This window comes from Aythya marila (genome assembly GCF_965140915.1).
Source record: "Aythya marila genome assembly, chromosome: 10".
NCBI classification, from domain to species: Eukaryota; Metazoa; Chordata; class Aves; order Anseriformes; family Anatidae; genus Aythya; species Aythya marila.
Window position 1 is genome coordinate 7,928,428 of NC_139051.1, and position 25,702 is coordinate 7,954,129.

At 41.6% G+C, this 25,702-nt stretch overlaps 1 protein-coding gene across 1 annotated transcript in view; it reads right to left on the reverse strand.

Moving 5' to 3' along the window:
- PTPRG (protein tyrosine phosphatase receptor type G) overlaps positions 1-25,702 on the reverse strand; it is a 397,823-nt gene that overhangs the window by 184,115 nt on the left and 188,006 nt on the right. The gene's annotated exons all lie outside the window — the stretch shown is intronic.

Sequence of the window (25,702 nt, forward strand, 5' to 3'; positions counted from 1 at the left end):
ATGCCGTACTCAAACTTTGCCTCTAGCAGTAAACAACAATGGCCTTTTTTTTTTTTTTTTTAATTACTATTCTATAAAACTATCTGCAATTCCCAAGCTCTTCATGCATATGTTATGAATTAGCATGGTTTTACAGGAACTTTCCTAAAGCTTCAGCTATAATATATTAGTATATATTTACCTTTTTACATGAGATACATAATGTATCAGCTAATGTATATGCATTAACTTGCATTTGTGCAATACTTTGCTTAGATAATATGATCTTTATTAATGATCTCATTTATTTGGGTGGTTTTGAAACCAGAAAAGATGAAAATAAAGAATTAAACCAAAGGGGATATTAATAAACTTGAAGAAAGCAATAAAGTATAAAACACGAACTCTTGATGGAGGAAATAAAGTCAACAATAGTTAATCAGGAAAATACTCTAACTTTCTTTTGTTGTTCTTACGTGAGTTTTCTGTTTTGCTTATTAGCACAGTCTGCTCTCACCTAATGCAAGCTACTCTCTCAAAACATGTCAAGTATTAGCAGTAAAGAAGGTCATGCTCTGTTACGGTGTGGTGGTGGAGCTGCGAGAGGTGGTATCACAAACCACCGCTCAAGCTGCCACAGCCCAAACCCACCCTGCCCATTCTGCAAGGCTCTCCAGTGAGAACAGTCAATAAAAATAATACGTTGAAACAAAAGGTTTCAGACAAAGCCCTTGCTGTCCCCACCACACACCACCTCTAGAAGCAATACAACACCAGGGGCCTCAACAGCACACAGAGGAGGATCTCCAGTGAGTTTCAAATTTTTCTTACAAACCTCCCTCTCCAACTCTTAAATTGCATTAACAGAGACTAAGAGATTATGTTCCTGTGAGTGCAAATAGTTGTCCACGCTCCTGAAGTAACAGCACAGAGTTCTTGCAAAGCAATTTTCGCTCACAGTTCTTGAGGTGCTTTACAGCAGGGATCAGCACCCTTATCCTCATGTAAAGACAGGGAAAGGGATGAGCTGAGGGAAGCAATTTGCCCAAGCTCTTCTACCAAAAACAAGTTACAACCCGGAGCCAAACTCCAGTCTCCGGAGACCTCTGATGTCACACCTGTTCAGTACCTCTGAACTACACAGTCAGCATGTCTGCTCTGAGGCATACAGCAGCAAATGATGCGCCCATATGCATTTATTACCCTTGCATCTGAGAAACATATGTAAATTCAATTAGTGCCATCCAAACACAGCAGTTGGGAAGGCCAGTTTCTTTGGCCCCTGGGTTTTAACGTGTCTAGTTGCAAAATGCATTTTTCCCATCTTCCCTTGGGCTGATGCAGGACACTTAATCATCAGCAAGATTTTGTGCATTCCCCATCACATGCAAATGCTCTATGGTAACTAAAACAACATCAAAGTGTTTTATTTTCATCTGCAATTAAGCAAAATTGCACCATCCTTTAAAAGTCATTTACATCACCTGCCCAGGTTAAAAAATCAGTTTTGTTTATCTCATTGTTCAACTTGTATTGTCAGCAAAAGCCACTTTTAGTTAATTTCCCAATGTACCACAACTAAGGAGAACAAAATTATTAAAAAGCCCTACACTGGGAAACCTAAACTTGTTCCACTTGTAGATTATTTTTTTTCCCTGAATCGGGATGCTCTTATTAATTGTTTTGCAGTGAATTAGCTGGCAATTCAGATTTACCTACCATATAACCTTGCATTTACTCCATGAAATTTAGGAATTTGCTTTAGAATGTTTAGTCCTGCACACAATCATCAAACCTGCCAGCTCTCATTTTTTGGCTTTGTTATAAGCATAGGGTGAGCTTTTCAAAAGCACTCTGCTCACAGAGGCTATCGCAATGGTTTCAGCTGTGCTTTCAAAAGCTGTGCACTCAATTTTTTATTTATTTTTTTTAGTATTTTGGTGACCTCTTAACCAATGGGAAGATCTTATTTTTGAATAAGCTGATTTATTTTAACAGGCATTGCAGGGTTACCTCCATGCATCTTGTCACAAAGGCTTTTTTATGATGATTCTTTTTATTATTGTTATTTTTAAGTGTAGCCAGCTCTCAACCAATTTGCAGTGAAAACTGTCTTGTTGAAGTGAATAAAATAAGCCATAGGGTAAACAAGCAAGCAAAACATCTCATTGAGTTAAAACCTCAAGCGACTTAGGTACCTGGGCTGACTCCTGCTGAAACAGTCTTTCACTGCCCAGAATTCTAAAGGCTTTTAGGTCTTTGTGTCACTTAAACAAGCTTTTTTTTTTTTTTTTTTTTTTTTTTTATCTTGTTTGTATTAGTTTAATATAGTAATACATCTCTTTTTAAAAATACAGTAGCTTCACCTGGTTCTAAATCTATAATTTATCAAAAAAAAAAAAAAAAAAAAAAAAAAAAGCCTAATACTAGCTCCTATCTTCATGTGACAGTCTTCGTGTTCATACAGAAAGTGTTTCCATATGCTGAATTAGCTACAGGAAAATCTAATGCAGTGAAACTCTCTCAGCAATTCAAAACCCCAATTCAGTGCTGGTGCTGTGACTCCAAGCCCTGACATCCCAAATTACAGCCAGAAGGCTAAGCTCTGATTTAAAGGTTCGAGACCTGCTAGTTAAAATCAGCACAGGATTTTATAAACGGCTGAGCTTTTCATTAATTTCTTTCGGAACTTTTTGATATGCAAAGTGTTACATGCAATATGACCTACACCATTATGGCAGCAATTCTAGACAGAAATAGAGGCCACAACCTCAACACCGCCATCCCAGCCGTGTGGGGCTGGGGCCATCCCAGCTTTAACAATTAGTGTGATACGGCACGGCTGGGGGGAGGCAGGAAAGAAGCAAATTTTCATTTCTGAGTTTGAGACCAAAGTAAATCAACTCTCTCTCCAACCCAGGAAAAACAAGCTCAACAAAATGTAATCAAGACCAGTGCAGGGGGATTCATTTATTCCCTGGTAGCCATCAGAAGGTTTAAGTCTAACTGCCTGCTTTTTTCCATGGACATTCAAGTGCAGTTTTAATTGAAACTGATCTTCCACTACAGATTTCAAATTAATTCTTCTTCCAAGTGTCTCATGCTCCAGACATCCTTGCCTTGCAAAAAACCCTATATCATTAGAGGAGGAAATAGAACACTTTTTCTAAGCTTGCAGGTATTGATTACCTATTCCTTCCATCAAAGCACAATTGCCATTCTGCACTGTATAAATCTCTTCAGTGTTAGACACTTTATAAAGTACCGAGAATTATATCATTAATCATTTGCAGTTGCACCTGTCTTGCTTTATTGAATTCTTTGTTTTTTAGAACTTTAAATAAATGCTTTTAAATAAAAACATGACACTAAATAAAGACTCTGTTTCACTTAAGCCTAGCAAAAAAATCCCTTCGTTCTGCGTGTAACATTTACCCATCTGAGACAGATAACTTATAGCTGTTTGTATTTCATTTTTCCAACGGCGAGCATTACGGCTTTCATCAAATAAAATTTGGAATGAATTTGAATTGACCTTTTAAGGATTGACAAATAATTCAGTTTTCAAAACCCAAACAAGCTAAGAGACCTCACCTGTGCCAATAACAAACATGTTTCCACCACGATGTTGGGATGACCCGCAAGCGAAGGTGAGCACTTGACAGCCTGTCCTGGAACTGGAGCACTCGATGCAAGCGCGGCACCGAAAAGGGACGTGCTGGGAATGCTGCAGGGAGGTGGTCACCCTCTACGGCCCCAGTAACTCCAGCCCCACCAAGATCCTGCCCTGCTACTGTGGAGTTCGCTCATCTCCTGGGGCTGGCAGCTCCACAAGCTCATTTTGGGCTGCAGCCAGGTCTCTGGGACCTGACCCTACCTCTGCTGAAACCAGGGACAAGAGGCCTCTTCTTCTGAGGGGTGAAAGTGCATCTGGGGTCCATCCTCAGCAAGGCCGCCTGCTTCTCACACCAGGATTTGCAGCAGCACATAACACCAAAGACAATCTCATCCATCCTCGTTTGAACTTACTTGATGCTTCCAAAGAGTCTGCAATCTTTTCTCATGCAAAATCTTTCAGTCAATGACTGCAGAATCTTTATTATTATTATTTTTTAATACACAAACTGCTCTTTAAATAGAATCCAAAATTACCTTTCTCCTTCTAGTTATGTACAACTTAAACAATGAGAAGTCTTCATTAATGAAAAAACATTTCCACTAAATCTAATTAAAGCTTGCATAAAAACTTAAAAAACAAATCTATTTTTCTTCCACAAACCTTTTGTTAAAATATCTTTTATCAAAACCACTGCAATTTTCTTGATTTTAAATCATTTCCCAATTAATGGATCAGCTCCTCTGATACAGACTGATGTATACCACGTGCTTTTACACAACATCCAGATGTAGTTTAACAGACATCAGCAATTTATGAACAATCTGATTATGATCATTCATTTACAAGATGGGAAAGAAGCAGAAAAACATTTGTTTTTCTTAATTTAACATGGTTTTAACATTTGCACAAAAATTTGACATTAAAATCCTAGTCTATCATGCAAAGAGGAAGTTTAGGTTTTTTAATTTTTTTTTTTATGTGTTTGTGACTTGCGTGTGCTTTATCCTTTAACATTTTTTAAACAACATTACCTCAGACAAATCTAAATGTATTTGATGCCTCTAAACTTTTTATTTCTGAATGAAAATGGCAGTCATGATTGCAAAGGCAACTCAAAACCACTCACACTTCTGCAATTAAAACAAATTAGCTTGGCCACTTCACAAGGACATCCTATCCCATCATCTTAATGCACAAGATCATTAATCCACGATTATCTGCAAGGCAGATATTCACAGAACTGTAAGGAAACAGGCGCTGCAGAAAGGCTTACATCCATCACCCCTTCCAGCCCTGCTTTGTCCTCCCTCCACATGCAAATGGCTCTTGCTGCTTCCTTGCACGCTGTTTTCTAATGCTGACAGAAGGAAGCTACCCTGCTAAGAGGACAGAATCTCTATCAGAGGCAGGATGCCCACATTTCACACAAAGTGGCAGGGCTCTCTTCTTGCTGGGCCAGAAGGATGTGGGATTTGGGAATTATGTTTGGAATCTCACCCAAAATAAAGCTAAAGACACGCTAAGCAGTGGCTTGGTAACTCCTCGGATGGCAGTGGTATTCAGTTGTGTTAGCGATGCCACCCCAAGCAGGTTGCCTCCAGCATCTTCTCTGCAAGTTTTATGGGAAGGATTCTCAGCAAGATTCTGGATAAACAGGAATGCTTTTCTTTGTACAGATGGGTAGGTATGACCTGCCCAGCCGACTCAGCATTTACTTGAGTAATGCTGAAGATGTGAACCTCAGAATCAGCTCCTCTGAGTCTCTGTCTTGAGCTGCTCACTTGTGAGACAAATCTCAAGAAACACTGAAAAGAAACACCAGTAAACAAAAACATCTCCTTTATAACATTGAGAAAGAGCAAGGAAGTGGTGCCCTTGTTCAACTACAAAGCAGTGAGCTTCACTTGCAGGCTGAATTTTCAAACAGGAAAAAATGGTTTAAAATAATCAAACATCAAGGAAATTTACTGCGGAACTGGAAGTATTTCAAGATTCTTCAGAAGTTTCAAGCCTAGGCCTTCTCTCTGTTATCTGGGACAAAAAGATCGAACCTGGTACTTGATGCCATTAACCTAGACTTCATCATTTTTGCTGTTTAAAAGCAAGTCCTGGAAGGCATCTGGGGAAGGTGCTTATGCCACATGAGTGAGGACAGCAGGCAAGGTGTGTGCTGCAGCTCCAGCCCAGCTGAACCGTCAGCCTCCCTTCGCTCTCTAACCTCCAGCTTCCTCCTAGGAAGACGAAATGAAGTGAACTCTGCAGGATGAAGGCTAAAGACTGCATTTAGATACAAGGCAGGAAAGAATGATTTGAATGACTGACTGATCTCTTGCTGAGTAATTTACCATGCGGCAGCAGGGGTAAAGGTATAAAAATCCCCGAAAGCCCTGATAAAAATCAGTGGCATCTTTCAGGGGCCTTCCCATTGCAGAGAATGTAATCAAGTTGTTGAATCATTATATTAGGGGAAAAGTTGCTGAAATTATACTGTCTTGCTCTAAAACGATGGCATACTAAATTCAAAGAGATGGAGAAAGAGAGCCCGTAGTTAAGAGTTCACGGTGCTGTTTTGAACAAAGATTCCAGGATTTCCTACCCTGAGGGAAAAGGGCTTTTCATTTTATTATTCTCTGTCATCACTCTGTTTAACATGAGACACTCATGCTTGCAGAAAATTCCAATTACTGCTTGAAAAATGAGACTGAATACCAAGAGCAAGGTCCTGAAGAGCTCGCTGAGACCCAAACAGATATAAGCATCATCCAGTCTGCAAACTCGGTGCAGAAAAAAGTGCCTAAGACATGTCAGAGTCATAAACAGCCCCAGACAGGTTTTTGGAGAGCTGAAAGACGCTGAAAGAAATTTTTCCCAAGAACAGTTTCTGATAAGGGATATCTTAACCGGCAGTTGTTGGAACATACACAAATACAGGAAGAGAGAACAAAAAGGGTTTGGATTTAGATAACCTTTGAGCAATTGCTAGCAGCAACATCAGAAGCACCAGCCCCGCTTCTCCTTTCTGCACCAGTGCCACCACACCTACAGAAACGTCCAGCCATGGGGCCTTAAAAGCAGAGCTGATCTCGTCAGTGATAGCATCTCACTGCCAAAACGTGGCTGATGAAAAGAAAAAGAACGACTTTAAACCACGCTCCTAAAAATAAATTCTCCTACAACATCTGCAGCTTTTAAACCCAAAAAGAGTGAGGTGCACCATCTTCTAAGTTTCTACTGATATCACATTTCTTGCTGGATTCTTTAATTAAGCCTTCTATTAATTATCTTTTGCAAACAGTTCTAACGTATGTTTTCAAAAGCTTTGTATTCTTCAGAAGGTATGTGAATATCTGTATTGCACGGTCACAAATGCTTTCTTTTGGTGTGCGTCCCCATACATCCATACAAATACTTTCTAGATCCTAATTTTGTTCCTCAAAAAAGTACGAAGCTGACATGAATCTTGCATGAAGCTCCCGCTGTACCTATCAACCTGCCATCAGCACAAATGCATGATAAATACGCAGCATAGGAAACCTCAGCACCTTAAGACAAATGTTGCAGGAAGTTCACAACAAATTGGAGTAAGTGCAATTACTAAAACAAGCTTTTTCCATAAACATTTCAAGGTTTGCATCCGTGACCTGAATAACGTACCACCACACAAAAGTGAAAATAGGACTAGCTTTAGCCGCGCTGGCAAAATATTTCGGGGTTTCTTCAGGGATGTGACACAACATACTCTTGCCATACACAGCTAATGAGCTGCTGAGTTTTTTTAACTCCAATATTTCAAAAATGTTTACATTATGTTGAACACAGCATAGCAATATCAATGAGATTAATATGCAGAACTCACTGAGTGGGAGGATAAATTGTGGTATACAAGGTGCGTGCTGGTGGCAAGTGACTGAGACAATATACATCTACATCCTCTGTTTTTCATAATTTTCATTTTTAATAAATGTATCTGACATCTCACACCATTCATTTCATAACTGTCTGTGGCCTTTTTAGAACTGCTCACCCTGAGCTGCATATAATAAACGAGGTGATAACTTACGTTATAAGGAGAAAACAGAAGATTAATTTATATGAAGACGTTGTAAATTAACTTTCTTCTCTTCCTATACCAGTTGAGTAAAACTCTGTGAAGGCTAGGGACAGACATAAAAATAGATTTTTTGCTTAAATATAATTTAAAAAAGTATAAATCCTAATGGAAATTACTGGATGAAGATGTACTGTCAATCGATGCGGTAGCTGATGACAGCACCTGCTGTCGCTGGGTGGAAGGCAGGATGGCAGCAGGGGGTGCCTGGGACAGGGCCCATCTGTGGCCACCTCCCCAGCGGGGCAGCCCTGCTCTCACCATCCTCATTTCCCTTCACAGACAACAGCTGGATAATGATGGATGTGGGCAGCAGAAGCACTTATATCGCTGTACTGCCCAATGCTGCAGTGAGGAAGGAAGAAGGCCTTCATTCTTCCACAGGCAGGGCAGCAAACAGCTCGAAAACCCATAAGCGAGCCACGAAAGGCAAGGCCGCAGTGACCCAACATGTGGCACCTCACCCTTGAGAACAGCCCCTCCCGGGCTGACCTGTCCCCTCCTGTAACAACCTCGCTTCTCCGAAGGCATCTCCCTCAGCTGGAAATCCCCCAGCACGTCCTCTACATCAGAAACACAATCAGCCGTCCCATGGGACAGGAGAGAAACGCCGCCAATTCTTCCAGATCGCGAAGATAAAAGGAGAAATGAGCCTGGTGTTTCATGGAATTAAACAGATGAAGAATGAGCCTGAGCACATATAATGCCGATGTAAATCACAGTCCCATCTGGGCTACTCCAAGAAGAAAGCACAGCATGAAAAAAGCTCTCAGAAAATAAAAGAGAGGAAACAAGAGGAAGAAACTGGGCAGGAAACTTTCCCACCCAAGAACTGTTTGATGCAGAGAGGCCCGGGGGGCTTCAAGAAGACGTTGTGGAAAGAAGAGGAGGGAAGAGGATGTAAATTTGGTGTGCTGCTAATTATGGCATCCCTTGCCAAGGCCAGGAGAGGCGAGGGACTGAGCAGGCAGTGGCCATGCTGTGGTAATGGTCCCCACAGGACCCAGCCCCAGCTGAAGCGGGCAGCAGCTGCGTGCCAAAGCTGTGGCAGGGAGACCTCAGGCTGCGGGAGGAGCGAGGTGAGAGGAAACCTAGAAGAACAGCCACACTGGGCTAAGGAACCACTTTATGGCAGCATTTTTTTCTTCAAACCAGAGATCTTGGCTAGCTTGAGAGTTTGACTTAGACCAGGCTGAAGCATCAAGGCTCCTGTGCTGCTGAGCCAGCCCAGCAGCTCCAGAGATGAATGCTGAACGACAGTGACAGTAATAAGCCATGACATTTAAGTCAGGAAGTCTCAAATTCCCATCTTGCTTCTCTGGCTCCTTGCTACCACCAGGAGCAACACGCTCCATTTCATTCCCCTGCTTTATAAAGGGAGAAGTTCACCTGTCTCATCAGAGCATCTGCAAGGATTGCTCAAAACTTGAGAAGAGCTGCAGAGATATAAAAGAAAAAAAGAAAAAAAAAAAAGAAAAAAAAAAGAAAAAAAAGAAAAGCACAGTAACTGTGCAAGCCTCAGCTGTCCCGCTGCAGACCTCAGTGCCAGGCTGCCTGTAAATGCATTTAGGAAAGACACAGTTCCAATTATTTCTCAAAGCACCGCACACTTGAAATCCTACTACTTCTCACATGTACCCTTAATAGCCTTGATCTCACCAAAGAAACTGCTAACGTAAATGATGCCTCACTGTAACTTAATTACCTCCAATTTAGGTGGGTATGGGAACAGAGAGTACCTTTTCTTGATTCCCATCTGTTCCTCATAACTAACCAAAGGAGCCTTCCCCAGAGCTCTGTCTCTGAGAGCCAGCATGAAAAAAAAAAAAAAAAAGAAAAAGAAAAAAAAAAGGAAGAAGAAAGTAAGGAAAAAATTGTATATTTTTATTGAATTTTTGCAGGATGCTGGTTAATAAAACACCCACAGAGAGCACAGAGCAATATAGAAAGGGAATAAAGGGAGGGAGGGCTGATATCAATAAAGCCTATCCAGAGGCACTGGTGGAGTGAACGTACTCTTGGTTTCAAAAGAAACCTGCTACTAAAATGATTTTCACTCGTTGCTTTGGCTAAAGTTTAAAATTCACACACAAAAAAACAAAAGTGTCCGAATAAAAAAAAGCCAGGAAGATAAAATCACCCGCTGCTGAAACATATGTCACCTTCAGCTATCCAATATCCGTTGTTGGTCCTAACCTGATCCACAGACAGCCACAATACGGACTGTAGTGTTTAAGTGCATCCCGGGCTGCACTGCAGCCTCTGAAATCATTCATTAGACTTTGACGAACACTAGCTTTGCCATGTGATACATCTCTCTCTCTTTTTTTTTTTTTTTTTTTTTTAAAAAAGGTGAAAATCAACTTTTGACCAACTAAGTTGTTAATGGCATCCCTGTTAGAACAGACTTCTCAATCCAGCTGTCCTTTTCACTAATATGCACCAGTCAAATAGCTCCCGGGAGAGTTTCTGGGAGATAGCCAGCTTTTACTTAACGACACATCATGAACCCTAGCCTCAACTACCATTAACATTCAGTCTATGTTTCTACCATTAATTTAAGAGCATCAGGAGTAAGAATAAATAGGAAGACAACAAGCAGTCGTAACATCCAGCTTGAGGTACTCTAGCTGCAGAAGCAGGGCTATCTGCTACGGCACAGAACAGTTTACAACCATTTTTCTCATTTTTGTTCCATACCTGCCATTTCCCATATGTTACATTAAATAGCATAAACTATTCAGAGCCAGCTTTAGTTTTTCAATTAGGTGACGGGAAAGAGGGAAAGAGGGAAAGAGGGAAAGAGGGAAAGAGGGAAAGAGGGAAAGAGGGAAAGAGGGAAAGAGGGAAAGAGGGAAAGAGGGAAAGAGGGAAAGAGGGAAAGAGGGAAAGAGGGAAAGAGGGAAAGAGGGAAAGAGGGAAAGAGGGAAAGAGGGAAAGAGGGAAAGGACCTGATTTCCCTAAGACGGATCTCAGCTCATCGCACCACGATGAGCTCTGGGTGGAAGCACACTAGTGCAGGAGGAGAGCAGCAGCAGCCACCCCCTGGCCTCACAGCAGCAGAGCCCCTTCCCTCCCTCCGGCGCTGCCTGTGGTGCATGACCCGCACGTGAGCGGCGAAGCAGCTGCTGCGGGGAGAAACCAGCTGCCATGGGGAGCTGGCAGCAAAGCGACCGTGGTGACGGACCGAGTCAGGGTGAGCACCGCCAGACATAGTATTCATGGGGCACAGGCGAATGCTGCATAAAATATAAGGCTGGGATAAATGTGCTTTCCTTCAGCATAGCATGACCGTGTTGTTTAGAGCATCTCTTTAGGGAAGATCACCCCAGAGGGCAGCTTGCAGGCTATGAGCTTGTCACCAGAAGGGATCTTCCCCAGAGCCACATACAAGCATCACCTACCCCTTCACGCCAGCATCTTCGCTTACTGCCACCGAGGATGCTGGTGAGTGAAGCAGGTGCTTTCTTACAGCCCTCCCTGCCCTGCTCAGCCTGATGCAGCCAGCTCCGAACACGCTTCCCCGTGCTGTTTATTCACAGCAGCGTTTGGGCAGCCCATGGCGACACAGACCATAAAATGGAATCTGGAGTGCATCGCTTAACTGTGAAATCTGTAAGATATTGGATTTATATGGTGTTTGCAGAGCACATTAGAAGATCATCATCATCATGTCTTTTCAAGACAGCCATAATTATTCAGGCTGTTATTCTATCTCACTGGTGCTTTTGAAAAACTATTTAATATTAGCGAACCCTCAGTAAAAACAATGTTTTGGTTGAGAGACTAATCTTCATCTCAGTACACAGCCATACCTGGTCTTATCTACATTACCAATTCCCTGCTGATTGAGCGGATTCATTAACAACACAATCTCTGGCGACTGAAATGAAGTCTCATTCTTCGTATCACTGGTGCCTTGCTGTTTGCTTTTCCTTCACAGTGTGCACACAAGTAATTAACTTACTATGCTCCGCTAGCTCCTGACACATTACTTGGCATAGAAAAATTCACCAGCAGGTAGTTAAGCATGCAAAATATTTTCAGTCAAATGAACTTCATAACAAAGCACTACTTAGGAGAAATGTGGCTCTTCCTGATACAGCACTAACATGCACCATGCCGCCCATACCGACAGGAACTTCTTGAGTGGCAAGATAAAAATATATCACTTTTACCAGTTTTGTTCGACATGTAGGAAGCTTCTTTAGGGATTTAGGCTGGCAGACAGTAAAGGGTGATCACTGAAAGGATGAGCATGGAGATGAACCTGATCGGCCCTTGTGAAAGCATGACATAACAAGGACTGGAACAAGATACATAAAGTACAGAACAAAAAAAAAAAGGCAGGAGGAAGGACATAAAGTAAAGAGGAGATTCACTTCAGTACCGCATTACTGAGATTACCGGTGTCTGGATGTACAGAAGAACAGTGCATTTCCACTTTTACATGAAATAAAGAGAGGTAATTTGCTATTTTAAGCCTACAGCGCTTTTAAGCCTAGAGTTCAATAAGAGTGAAACCTCCCTAAATAAAAACATGAAACTTATTATGCACTCCACTGAAAAGCCTCCACTCAGGAACGTGACTTAAAATATTTGACTATGCTCAGTAATATCAAGCTGTAACACTGGAGTGAAGTTACTCATGAACTTACCTATTTGCAGGATGAGAGGTTATGGCACAAACTGACTTAGTACCTCCGCAGTGCAGGGTGAGATGAAGCGTCAAAGTGACAGTGCAGTGACAGCCTGGCAGTGACTTTACTAGCACTAGGATTATCCCTTGAGAATATAAAGATACCAGAGACTTTGTGGAGGTCTTCTCTGATCTGAACACGCTCTATACTAGGACTTAATTACCTTAACATTTGCTCAGCACCAGAGACTGGGAATCATGTGAGCTTCACACCATGCTACTGCAGTCTGGATAGTGTCATACCAAACAATTAGACACCTGCTCTGCACTGTCCGAGGCCTTCCTTTAAACCAGAAGTACCTGGACCTCCAAAATGTATGTAACGAATACTTGAGAAAAAGCAGGAACATGGCTCCAATAAAGACCCCTTCACAGTATTATTAATCACAACTTTGACCTTCTGTGACAAATTCTTGCTCAGAAGTTCTACAACTGCACTGACCCAGAACATGGGAAATTGTGATCTCTAAGTTTCCTTCTACACAAGGAAAAATCTTTCAGAAGTCCTAGAAAATAACAGTTGTCTTCCGCTCAGTTTTGTCCAGAAGACATTTGTTCCTTCTCCTTTCACGTGCCTCAAGGCATGTACCTTTGCCAACTCCGACTGTTGTTCCTACTCGCTCAGTCACAGAAGTTAGCTCCTCATGTTCCGTTGCAACAATTTTTGCTTGTGGCAGAAGAATTAGATCTGCGGAGGACAGAATTCACTGAGATTTGTGTATATCATTTTCCTCTATTCTTACACTGCTTTCAACAGCTCATTTAAATATAGCTCCTGTCATACCCATCATTTTCAGTTCACCTGTTATGCAGAACCACACACTCCACCTCCAACAGAGCCAGTCTTTTTCTTGGCTGTATAGTTTACACACATTCTTTAACTCTACTCTGAGCCTTAACTTCTTATTCAGTTACAATCTATTCCTCAAACACTATTTCCATTTGCTTGACAGGAATATTAATGCATGGAATAGAAACCAGTTTTTGTTATTTCTAATTCTCAGCAAAAATGAACTACCTAGCTCAATAGCTCCCTATATCTTTGAGAGTTACTCAGGTCTGTAAAGAGTTCAGTATATCAAGGAAAACCTTTACGACATCTCCAAAAGGCTGCTGAAACTTGCTGTGTTGCAGGGATGGAATCTCAGGTTTTGTTTGCTTTTCCCCACTCACAGTATCAGTAAAAAGTAACAGGTTTTCATGCCAGAAGAAACAGTTGGATAGCACATACTGACATGATGAGCACAAGTCATTACTTCAGAAAGCTACCTCTCCACAGAGCCTTAAAAACAGTCTTCACCTCTTTCAGAAAACTATTCAGCATTGAAGAAACCACGACTTAAGAAGTCACTATTTATTTTCTGCTTAAAGATTGTTTCAGTGTTTAATCACAGTCTGAGTTTCAACCCCCGGCTTACTTCTAATGCCAGCTCATCGTGTTTCCAGCCCAGTGTTTATTTTGCCTTCTAACAGTAGCTTACAAGGGGTTTTCAGTAGACAGCATTTTCTCTTTATGGACGTGCATGCTTCTCAAGGGACTTACCATATGCAAGTCTACGTAAATGCCATTGGGTCAGGACAGCTTTCCTCCAGGGGGGAAAGAGTTGCACACTGCCCAGAACCATCTTCCAGTGATGAAGTCAACTGGGCTGGAAATTGCTCTTCACCCCATCCAAAACACTGAACAGACCTAAGCTGATCCCTTCGCTGCCTTAGGGAGCATTCCTTGTATTGAAGATGAGTAAATGTGGACTGTCCCCTCCTCAACTGGATGTTTTCCCAAAGCCTAGATTTCTTTCTTTGGCTCCAGTGGAACCTACCAACGGACTTGAACCAGCAAAAAAGGTGATCAGGCATAAAGATAGATAAATGGGTCTGAAGAATGTCATTGGACCATATTTTGTGTAACTTGGTCTTACAGAAGAACGTTTCCTCTAGAATGAGATTGTCTTGAGAGTGGAGATTTGCGTCGCCCTTTTCTCCAGCACTCCGACATTCGAAACACTGCTGTGGCCAAGTCCTGCCTCTTCTGGAGCTCTTGCCGGTCCCATCTTATCCGACCTGTCCTGAATGCTTTCTCCATTCAAGCCGCATTAGAAACATATAATAATTTTTCTAGTCCCTACATGGCACATTATTGTTTTCACATCTTCTTTAGCTTCTATCTGGCTTATGGTGTCAGCCTTCAGTTTCCCCATCCATGGGTTACTCAAAGCACACAGCTCTGTTTTCTTCCATGCTATCATTCCCCTGGCTGAGAACCACTCACACACATTCACAGATTTTTTTTTTTTTTCCTCCTTTAAGTCAATCCTTAATGGCTTCACCTACAAAAATCTGGCTGCCAATTAAGCTTGCTGTTGTGTTGAGATCAATTCCTACTACGCTAAGCAGTGCTGCCCCACTGCACCGTTGCACTTGTCTGTATCCCTGCACTATTTATTATCTTACACAAGTCAAGAGCTTTTTGAGGAGCAGCCTATCCTTCTGTTCTTGTTTTGTTCAGAGGAAAATTTAAAATAGATTTCGATCCATGACTGGAATTTCTTGCCAGTGCAAATCCATAGGAATGAGTTAGAGTATCCTGAGTATGATAAGGTAATTACAGAAGCCCTGTTTGGGACCATGGACCAAAATAAGTAATTAAATACAACCCTCCTAATTATAGAGCATGTCTTAGGCAATTTAATGCCTTTATTAAAGCTGTAGCCAGTATACTTGAGAGACTGCACTCTTGGTCTCATGAGAGTGAATTATGTCCAGCTTTTTAAACTAGAAAGTTTTCAGGCTCCTTGTCTTCAGAGCAAAGCTCAAAAACACAGAAGAAAGGTCCAGGAGCCAGAAGGCAAAGAACCTTAAAATTACTACCTTTTTTTCAATCCCACCAGATTTCTTTTGGTCGGTCTCATTACTTTTGAGCAACTGACCCTGGCAGTACTCCAGTGTACCTGAGTTTATTGACAAATACCAAACAATCTAATGGCCAGGGGAAATAACAGAAAGAATCCAAAGTCATCAATACCAAAAGCCGGGCTAATAAAAGGGGCCCACACAGGTGCCCTAATGCCAAGCACCCTCCCATGCTCAGCTCAGACCCACTTCCATTAGCTTTGTAAGCTAAATGGTGATCATGTAGATTGCTTTTTTGCTTTAGGATGCTTTTATTCTAGATGACACCTACATACTTCATACTATCGAGCATGAAAAGAGGTTTTATTTGTTTAGTTTTTGTTTAAACTACCAGTGACCGATACTAGCTGACATGCCTACATAACACATCTTCTGGTCTTGCTGGACTTGTCAGGTTTTCACAGCAGCAAAAAGAGCAAGCAGGGCTCACTTTGAAGTACGTTTTGGATGTAACCACTTATACAAAGAAGCTAGTAAATCAGTAACAGAAGTTTATTAATTTAGTAGTTACTGAGACAGATCTTATTGATCTTCTTTACTCACACTCTGCCTCTAGAGTTTATCTCACAGCTCCAGTTTATGCCTCGATTAAGTGGCTGAGAGAAGCTTTGAGTTTCATAGCATGCCCATCATGTAGCGTAATGCTCATGGTACGATGACTTGCAAACCAAGCAGTGGATTTATCGCCCTGCAAGAGACTCCAGCTCTACTCACCCAGGGCAGCCAGCACAAACACTTGAGAGCTAAGCCCAGTCCCGAGCTGCACCACAAGATGCATGGCGCTAACTCATCCGACGACAGCCTCGTAGCCAGCTTCAGCTCGCTTGCGTTTCTGACACAATATCAGTTAGCTGGCAAGGAGTTTCCATTTTCAGCATTCGCATGTTTTTGTGAACATTTCTTTTTATAGGCTCTGACTCAGCAAAGTACTTAAGCACATGCTTTACTTTAAATAGCTGAATAATCCAATGTCTTTTTAGCAAATGTTTAACTTGAATTGTGTGAATAGTTCCAGTTCAAGGGCTCCTCATGCCTCGGACACTGAGCGCTCACTTATGCGCTCTATTCATTGCACAGATATAATATTATTCATGGGCTTCACGTTACACATTTACTTAAGTGCTTTGCTAAACAGGGTCCAAAAAGCAAATATGCCACAGCCAGTTTATTTAATAACGCTTCTACAAATCCGGTTCTAAACTGTCAAGCATTTTAACAAGGAGAACTAAATAACCGTAGGATTTACCACATTTTCTTTCACCTTGATTTAGCACCGACTACCACTGTGGCAACATGGGTCAATAAAAAGCATTAGGATTCCCCCTCCACTCTTTTTCAGAGGCGTATTTGCTCCTTCAGCAAACCAAACCAAACATCTCCTGCATGAAAACCACTGCTGCAGAGGGTTTTCCCCATGGCCACAGGTGACACAGAGCCAGAGCTACGTCCAAAGAGGAAGGAGCCTCTCTGGAGAACTTATCTCCCCCATTTACCATATCCCAAGTCCCACCATGAATTTTCGTCTTGAAATCATGATATCTGATCCCAAAAATGACTAGAGAGTTCTGGAGGGTCTTGTCATAGGATTTTTTTTTTTTCCTTCACGCTGAAGGAAATACTTGGGACAGATTTTCATGCTCCTCTCCCATAACCATTCCTACATTTTTACGTGGAAGCTGATGAATTTTCCTCTCATTCCAAGGCTCCAGCAGCTGTGGCTTTAAGAAAAACACCAAATTGTGTGAGATTAACAATAAAACCAGCAGACCTGGCAGTGCTGCCTTACCCCTTTGGGCCATTTCCATTCAGAGTGGCTCCCCACTGACCCACACAATGCGCAGATCCTCACTAGTTTGGTAGCTAATGCTTCAGATATTTCAAAATACCGTGTTTTAAATTATTAGAAGGAGGCATGCCAAAAAAAAAAAAAAAAAAAAAAGCTGCCAAGTGAACCTTCTGAAACACCAGCTCTCTAAATTCGTTAGATAAAAAGGCAGAGAATGAAATTCACACTTAACACACATCTGCTCTGAGAGCAGAACGCCTTCCTTGCAGCGCTAAGTCCCATTGTTTCAGATGAAAGCACCACCGGGGCCTGCAGGTAAAGGGCTTTATGCTCTCAAGCAAGCTGAAGAAGCCAAATTAAAATGGGTAAAAAATGTAAACAGAACCAGATGCACCTGAGAAAAAGAAAGGCAACTAAAATTGCCTCAAAAGATAAAACAATTAAGCTCTGCTGACCAGTAGCTGTAAAACATGCAATAAATTTAGACATTTCTTTTCTGAAGGAGGAAGAAAGCTATTTAATGAGATAAGTGTTATTAAGATAGAGCAGAATAACTATAATGTAGAAAACTGCTCATTAGTTGAGGCTTAATTGCTCTTATAGTTGGTGAAGAAGCAGTAATTACTATACCAAAAAGAAGATCTGTATTTAGAGATTATTTGTTTCTATGCACGGAACGAGAATACCACTTTGATATTAAACCAAAATTTTGCCAGAATATATCCAATGTCATCCCTTTGGAGCTGAACACGGACAACCATATAACTCCCCGTGCAAGGAAAAAAGAGATACTGAATATAGCAAGGAATGTGATTTCAGTTTGCTCTGAAACAGGACTTCGATACATTTATAGTTATTTATTCACTGTGGTCTCACTGTTTGCCTGCTTTGTTTATAAATATTTACCATGCACTATCTTCATAAAATAATAATTATTCAATGTACACAGCAACGAGAAGACATTAGAGATCTAGCTGTGTGTTTTTCCATTCTAATCTGTATGACAATATTTTAATTCGGTTTTAAAACAGAAGTCCTTACAGCTGAGCTTTCTTTGCCAGGTTATGCATGCAAACACTTGCAGAAAGGCAGGGTCCCTGCTCAGACGGCTGCCCCCTGACACGGTGCAGGGGCTGAGGCAGGGAGCCCTGCTGCAGCTCGCCAGTTCCTCTAGGACAGCTGACAGCCTAGGACATGTTGGTGACATTAGAGAAGATACTAACGGCTGCAGCAACATTTTCAACCCTTACAGGGGTAGGGTAATTCTTTACAGGGGTGTCGCTTAAAAGATAGCTTCTTAATTGATGCACAAAATTAATTCTCCATGCAAGTGCTGAGCCAGGAGAGGCTTCACCCTGCAGCGCTCCCGTGGTCAGCATCACCAAAGCTCATGGTGAGGAAGAGAAGCCCACCATCTCTTGGGGATGGGGCTGTTACACCAGAGACACGGTGTCCCACAGTCAGCTACATCACCCATGTCAGGGGACACATTTCCTGCACCACTGTCCTTGCCAGACAGGGCTATGTCAGCAGGCACGAGAACGGCTCTGGTTACACAGCAGGCCTCATCAAGTAGATCTCTAAGTGCTGAATATGGCAGTGCTCAGCAGCAGGCCATGGCCTGCACTTAACAAGGCAAGCACAGCTCAGCCTTTCTTCCAGAAGTGCAGCATTTCGGGCAAGCCAGGCTCGCTCCATGTGGCACACAGGAGACTCCAGCTGAAGCTGCAAGTTTATCTCCCAGGTGTTACGAGGGTACAAGGCTTAAAAAGCATGCCTCGATCCACCCTTGTTCCAAAGAGCATCCAACCTCACTGATGTTAAAAATCATAAAAGGGAATTTTGGGGGGGATTTATCATCAGTATCTGGCTGGGATCAGCAGCACCAAGATGAAGTACAACCCGTTCGGTGATAGATATATCACCTCATTCTCTCATAAATCGTGGTTATAAAACAAATACTGGTGGGGCAGCCAAAGTTGGGAACAATAAAAGACTCGTAGGCCAATTTTTATTTAATTTGATTGTATTTCAAGATAATGATACCCCTTAAACTATGGGAAACACGCTCCATCTGCTCTCCAGAGCCTCTACATCTTGCAATTTCCTTCCACGTGCAGCTCCAGATGTTAACCAGGACCCTGGGAGGCCCCCACGACCCAGGTTCCTTGTTCTCGCTCCCCTGATGGCGCAGGTGAGGCCTACAACAGTGATGAAGGCTGCGTAAAGCCCCAAGAGCAACTGTGAAGATTTAAATAGGACTGGAGCAGCACAGGGGCACTTTAGTAAACCCTCACTTGATGCTGCTAATCTTAACAGCTAGCATTCTCGTGTTTTGAGCCTGAGGGACCGGAATAAGGCCATCGAAAGGCTGGAGCACCAAACCCAGATCTCCAGCTCTCTTCTCCCGTGAGCATAACCAGAATCACCTTACTGACACCATACAGGTGCCTTCTTTTTGCTATCAGCTTTTTTTTTTTTAAAAGAAAAACCTTGCACATATTTTTATCTATTGTAAACAGTCTTTAAGAAAAATGAAACACTGGAGATTTACTCTGTGAGGAAAGTCTATACATAGTATATACCGTAAACAACATTAAGGTATTTTACAGTGTAGATTTTGCAATCCCTCCAATAGTAATAACAATAAATAAATAAATAAATAAATAAATAAATAAAACACCTCTGATGTGCCAAACCATGAATTTTAATTCCTGGAAGATCATTCTGATGATTACTAATTCCTTTCTGTTGCTCAGGTAAACTTAAGGGAAATATATTCCAAAGGAATGGATAACTGTAGGGTAGTTTGCAATTCTGTTTTTACAAAGCAGGAAGTATTGCTAGCTATATTCAGCATCTATACTTGCACATAAATGAATACCAGTCTGAACAGATTCTTTACACCACTTTCAAATTCATATTGCTTGCATAAATCACACTTATTCCTTTATACAGATTTTTTTTTTTTTTAACAGAATCATCATTAATAGCGTAGCATATCAAATATTATTCCAAATTTAAATAAAATCTGTTCATCATTATGGTCATTAGCTAATGGCTTTATTTTCCTTCGGGACCATAGTAAACATTAAAATTCAATTTATTTAACATTTACTTCTCATAAAACAAAAAAGAGCATCATTTCCTTGCTACAATAACAAACTCTCTGGGTCACAAAACTCATGAGAACCAGGTTAAAAAAAAAAAAAAAAAAAAAAAAAAAAAAAAAAACAGACACAAAACAAAACAAAACAAAACACCTTTTGAAGACTAATGAGGTACTGAAGAAGGTTGTAAATATATACAGGAGCTCTTATATGGGCTATGTGCCTACTAATTTTCCAACCTCTGCAAAATCTGTAATGCCTGGGGTTTTCAGCCTTTTTGATTTGTACATGGCAAAACCAGTCTCCTGGGGGAGTGCAGACCCCAGTTACTGTGGATTTAAGCCCACTGATAATTGGTTTTCTTTTCTCAGATACCATGCATGGACTCCTCACCAAAAACAACAACAAGAAGAAAGTAACCCTGAATCCTCAGGGATTCACAAGCCAAAGCCTGGGATGTATTACAGCAGGCATATACCTGTGTGTGTCCAGTATTTCAGAACAACCATTACACAGGCACCAGCATGCATGGCGCTTTTAAAACAGCTGTGTGAAAACCTCGTTTTTCCCTGTGATGTATTTGCATTATTTAATCAAACTCTGATAAATGCATTCTTTTCACTTAAATTGATTTTCTTTTCAAAGCCCCCTTTGTCAGCTGATTTGTTAAGTGCTAGAGGACTGCACATCTCACTGACTGGTGCTCCCCTGGGTATTCATTCGCTTTACAGTTTCCCCTGCAGGACTACCATGATTTCACTGATTATTTTTCAGTAGACACTTCGTTAGACTACTTACAAACATACTGACCTAATTGCTTTTAATTATTCCAGTGGAGTCTGCTTTTACAGTGGTTATTTGCTTCCACACAAATAGAGAAATACTACTGCGAAAAGCATCAAAAAATCCATATCCCTGGTTTCTCCCTAAGCCTAAATCAATCTGAAGTTTAACGCACATTGTAAATGTTTATGTGCATGTGTATCTATTGTGCATGTATGCATGCAGTATATAGGCCTATTTTACATCTATACCCATCTGTATATCACATAAGCCAAATGGGGCTAGGAAGATAGCAAACCCATTTAATTCTCAGTTTCGGAGACAAAGTGTTTTCTTAACAGCTCCACGAAGGATCCAAGCAAATTTGGTGTTTTCACTTTCTTTCCTAGCACATGTTTAGAAAATTATTTAAATCTTAGATCTCCATCAGGCCTGTTGGTATTCACATGCATAGGCCTCATATGCTAGCCGTATAAACAACGCTTCTTAAAAATACATGAGATTAGAGCTACACAGAAAGCCAGTTACTCTACATCTACCCCTTTTGCAGAGAACACAACTTAATTGCCGTAAAAAAAATCCTGTGAACATCAGGATAGGCTGGACTGTTAAATCTAAGTCAGTAGCTTTATGAGAAATAGTTCACCATGGTGAAGTTGATGCTCTCCCTACAGGGAAGTCTGTAAGGGAGAAGAGTGGGAAGAGGGCACTTGAAAGTCTGTCCCATACTCGCTCCAGCTTTAGCAGCAGGGAGAATTGTCATCTCCTCTGAGTGCACTTGGAACCAGCACTTGCCCATTAAAAACTTATTATTATTATTATTTTAAATTTAGATTTTAAAACTTCAACCAAAGAAAGAAGTAAAAAAACCAAAAATATTAGCGGCTGGTAGAATCACCAAGTAACTTCCTGTTACCTCCCTATTTTACCGTCAAAGGACTGCACAGTACCCAAAGACCACAAGAGTAAGTAAATACCTGCTCTGCTAACAGTTTGCTGGCTCATAAGGCAGCAATATGCTGCAAGCAAGACTCAGCTTTCTCCAAACTGTACATTCAAACACCAAAGGAAAATTGATATTGCTCATGAATAGCAATAAGCTCACATTTGAGCAACTGTTTGTTAGAGAATTTAGTGAAATGAGCAGTGTTATTCTTATCATTCAGTTTAATATTTTTCAGCAAGAAAAAAAAAAAAAAAAAAAAAAGAAAAAAAAGAGGCAGAATGCAGCATTTCAATTAAAACAAACAAATCAAAACAACACACACGAGATGTCTGTGAAACTGTCCCCTTCTGGTATGGAATAAGATAAGATAGAAACATCCTGGTAGCTAATATTTTTCCAAATCTTTAAATATTTTATAAAAACAGTTTGCCTGCAACAAAGCAAATTCTTATCTTGACAATTGCTAAAATGTTTTAATAGGATTATAATTTCTAAACGGTATTTTCAACACAAGACAGCATGGACAACCTGATTGTTAAATTAGCAAGTGTGCATCTTCCAGGGGTTGGATTACTCCCTTCTGTTTTGTTTAACCCTCTTCGAAGCACATAACTTGACACTCCAGAAGTTTTCTCAAGTTCAATCAACATCATTCCACACACCCCTACAGTTAGAATAGCTGCAAGTCCTGCTGAAAGGGGCTGTCACTATTCTTACACACTGAAAGCTTGGATCTAGCCACCTGGACAGCTCTGTTCAATGAAGACACAAACCTTCATCTCTGATCAAGCATCTACAACAGGGACAGGGAATGTCTTGAAGACACAACTTCTGAACGCTTTGCCAAATACTTGAACTGGGGACCAAATACGGCCTGATCCCAATCCCCCTGACTGAATCCCACCATGCTGAGAACATCCTGAAAAGCGGGCTGTCGGCAGCCTTTCACTTAAGGTCTTAGTTTTAGTGTCTGACATGATGCGAGACCAACTGTAGAGAAAAAAGTTCCCCTTCACCAGCACTCCGGCTGCAGGAACGTAACTCACATTTAAGATGCAAAATGTGCTTTCTCATTAGTGCGTCTTTAGGGTCTTCAGCCTTTCATAACTGGTGTTATTGTACTATTGATCACTGCACAGCACCGTAATATATACTGATCCTTCAGATTTGAAGAAAGGTGTGTGCCAGTCAGCTTTATGAAGCCTATAAAACTTTTACTGTGCTTGTAGCATAACCAAAAAGAAAAAAGAAAAAAAAAAGTCATCCATAAATTTAATTATTTCTGGCTTCTGTTCTTGGAGACATCTCTCCAGGGCACAGTCTACGATTATTGAATACCACTCGGTTTCCTGGATCAAGGTGATACAAGTTTTTTAAAACCTCAACGGCAATTAATAGAAGAGTTTCCTCCCATACGTGATCTTTTCCTAAACACAGTGCTGTTATTCCCTGACTTCGCTGTGAACAGGCATATTCATAGACGGAAGAAATGCCAGCAAATTCTGCGGGGCTTCTCCACGGCTGGCTCTCATCACTGTCCACTGCCTGCGTTAAGCCACTGGCAGACAGTGACGGATGCCTTATTTCAGGCGTTTCTTGCAACCCTGCTTCTAATGGGGGAACAGATGGTTCCCTTTAACTGTAATATTTCCACCCTGCTACCAAAACCACCTCCATCTGATCTGCAATTAGAAACATGGGATTGCTGAATCCCTCTATCCCACACTGTAGCCTTTGGTTAGAACTTTTTTCTTCCATTTTAAGTGTTGGTCTATTCTCAGCAGAAGACGAAAGTAGCAGGGTTTGCCATTAGGCTGGGCAGGGCCCTGGGTGCGCACAAGTAGGTCCATGGGCTTTGTTCACATACAGAGCTTGCCTAAACTTGCCTAAAAAGGCCAGTTTGAAATGGAGTCCAACAAATCTGCTTCAAATTAGTCAAACCTGCTTTTTTCAGATAAAAATAAAAAAACCTCACATGTTCACTTTGACCAGCCTGAAGTTAAATGTTTTAGTATTTGTTCTGAAGAAATATTTCTTCTTGCTCTAGAAAAGGATTATTACCACCACCCTTTAAAAAAATATTCCTTTCAGCTGCAATGCATTTGGTTTGCTTTACATTTCACCATGAATAAACTGTACTCTTCTTGTAGGATCGATCCAGTATAATTCCCATCTCCCACCTCCTTGCCTTTATTTTTCTGTTTGGCCACTGATTCAAGAAATGAACTACTGACCCAACTACCCAGCGAAGAGATAATCCCAGCTGTAAAAACGTAGTCTAAAGGCACAGACAGATAAAAGATTAGCGATCTTCATTCAAAACACAACTCAATGGCTTTGCTACACGGATTACAACAGATTCATTTTTAAACCTCCTTAATGTTTGAAAATAAACAAACAAACATCACAGGGCAACCGTTCAGTAAAGTAAGGGATTCCAGAAGAGGGAAGCCGAGCAGGACAGCACTTTTGGTTGCCCTCTGACCACAGCCTTCCCTACTGGTTGCACGAGAGCCGGTGCCTTTTCCCCTCATCCTGATAAATGAGTTCCTGCACAAAACACGTACAGGTTTCTACTGAGGCAGCTCCCTAGCAGATGAGGGTGTCAAGCAACAAACAGACATATCGGATCTATGTTAAGTAACAATCACAAAATTGATGCTAGCTGCAAAGTTCTCTCTATGCTGGCTTTCCAGTGAAACTTAAAGCACAGTTTCCAGCCTTAAAAAAAAAAAAAAAAAAAAAAAAAAAGTTATTCTGGCTCACACTGTCTTTCTCTCTGTTCCTCAGCAACGTTACCAATAGTTTAATTTCATTTCCTTAGAAATAATCAGCAGGCTATTTAAATATTAACTAGAGGAAAATATTAAGACACTGTTGGGGAAATGAGATGAATCTGATCCCACACCCAGAAAAACCTCTCTTTAAACAATTCTAAATGCTATTACACCCAAGTGGGATGCTGAATTCCCCAAAGAGTGCTCAAAGGGCAGTTAAACGATTCAGCAGAGCTCATCTGACACGCGGGTACTGGCAGAAGAGACAGTCCCATTCCTCCCTCCTCCCTGTCCCTGGATGCTTGCTCCCACAATGGCAGAAACCCCCCCCCGTGTCTCCTGCCCTCCCAGTTTCACAGAGGCTCCTACGTTCCCCAGTACCAGGGAACGCTCCTGACATTGTCGCATCACAAATCTCATCACCTGAAATCCTTTTACGACATCAGATTCTGCCTCTCGCTTAAGCTCCTGGAGTATTTTTGCAGATTAATTGAAACGGAATAAGTTTCCTTGATCTTTTAATCCCAGGTACTTCCCGGGGCGCTTTGCCAAGGCAGCCAGCCCAGCAGAGCACAACCGAGCGTGCTGCCCGCGGTGACACCAGGTCCGCTGCCTGCCCGAGGAGCCCTGCTTAAAATTCCCCAGGCAGCCAGAGGCCGTGAGAGCAGCGCTGCTCTTCGGGCAGCCGCGATGCGCTGCCGTCCTCCTCTCTTAGGGAGAAAGAGCAAAAAGGCACAGGGTGCAGGGCCAGCAGCAGCAGCAGACTGCAGAGCTGGTTGATGATGAGGGAGAGAGCAGGAAAAACTGCGGCACAAAGTCCTTTTCACAGCCGGGAAGGGGCACCTGGAAGCGTGGCACTACCAGAACCGAGGATGGATGGGGTGAGGTCTGTTTGGGTGGGGGAAGAGGCACCACCAAGAACAGGGGAGGATGCTGAAGCTCAGAAGCAATGAATCTGTGACCCTGAAGGGGATTTTTCTCTACC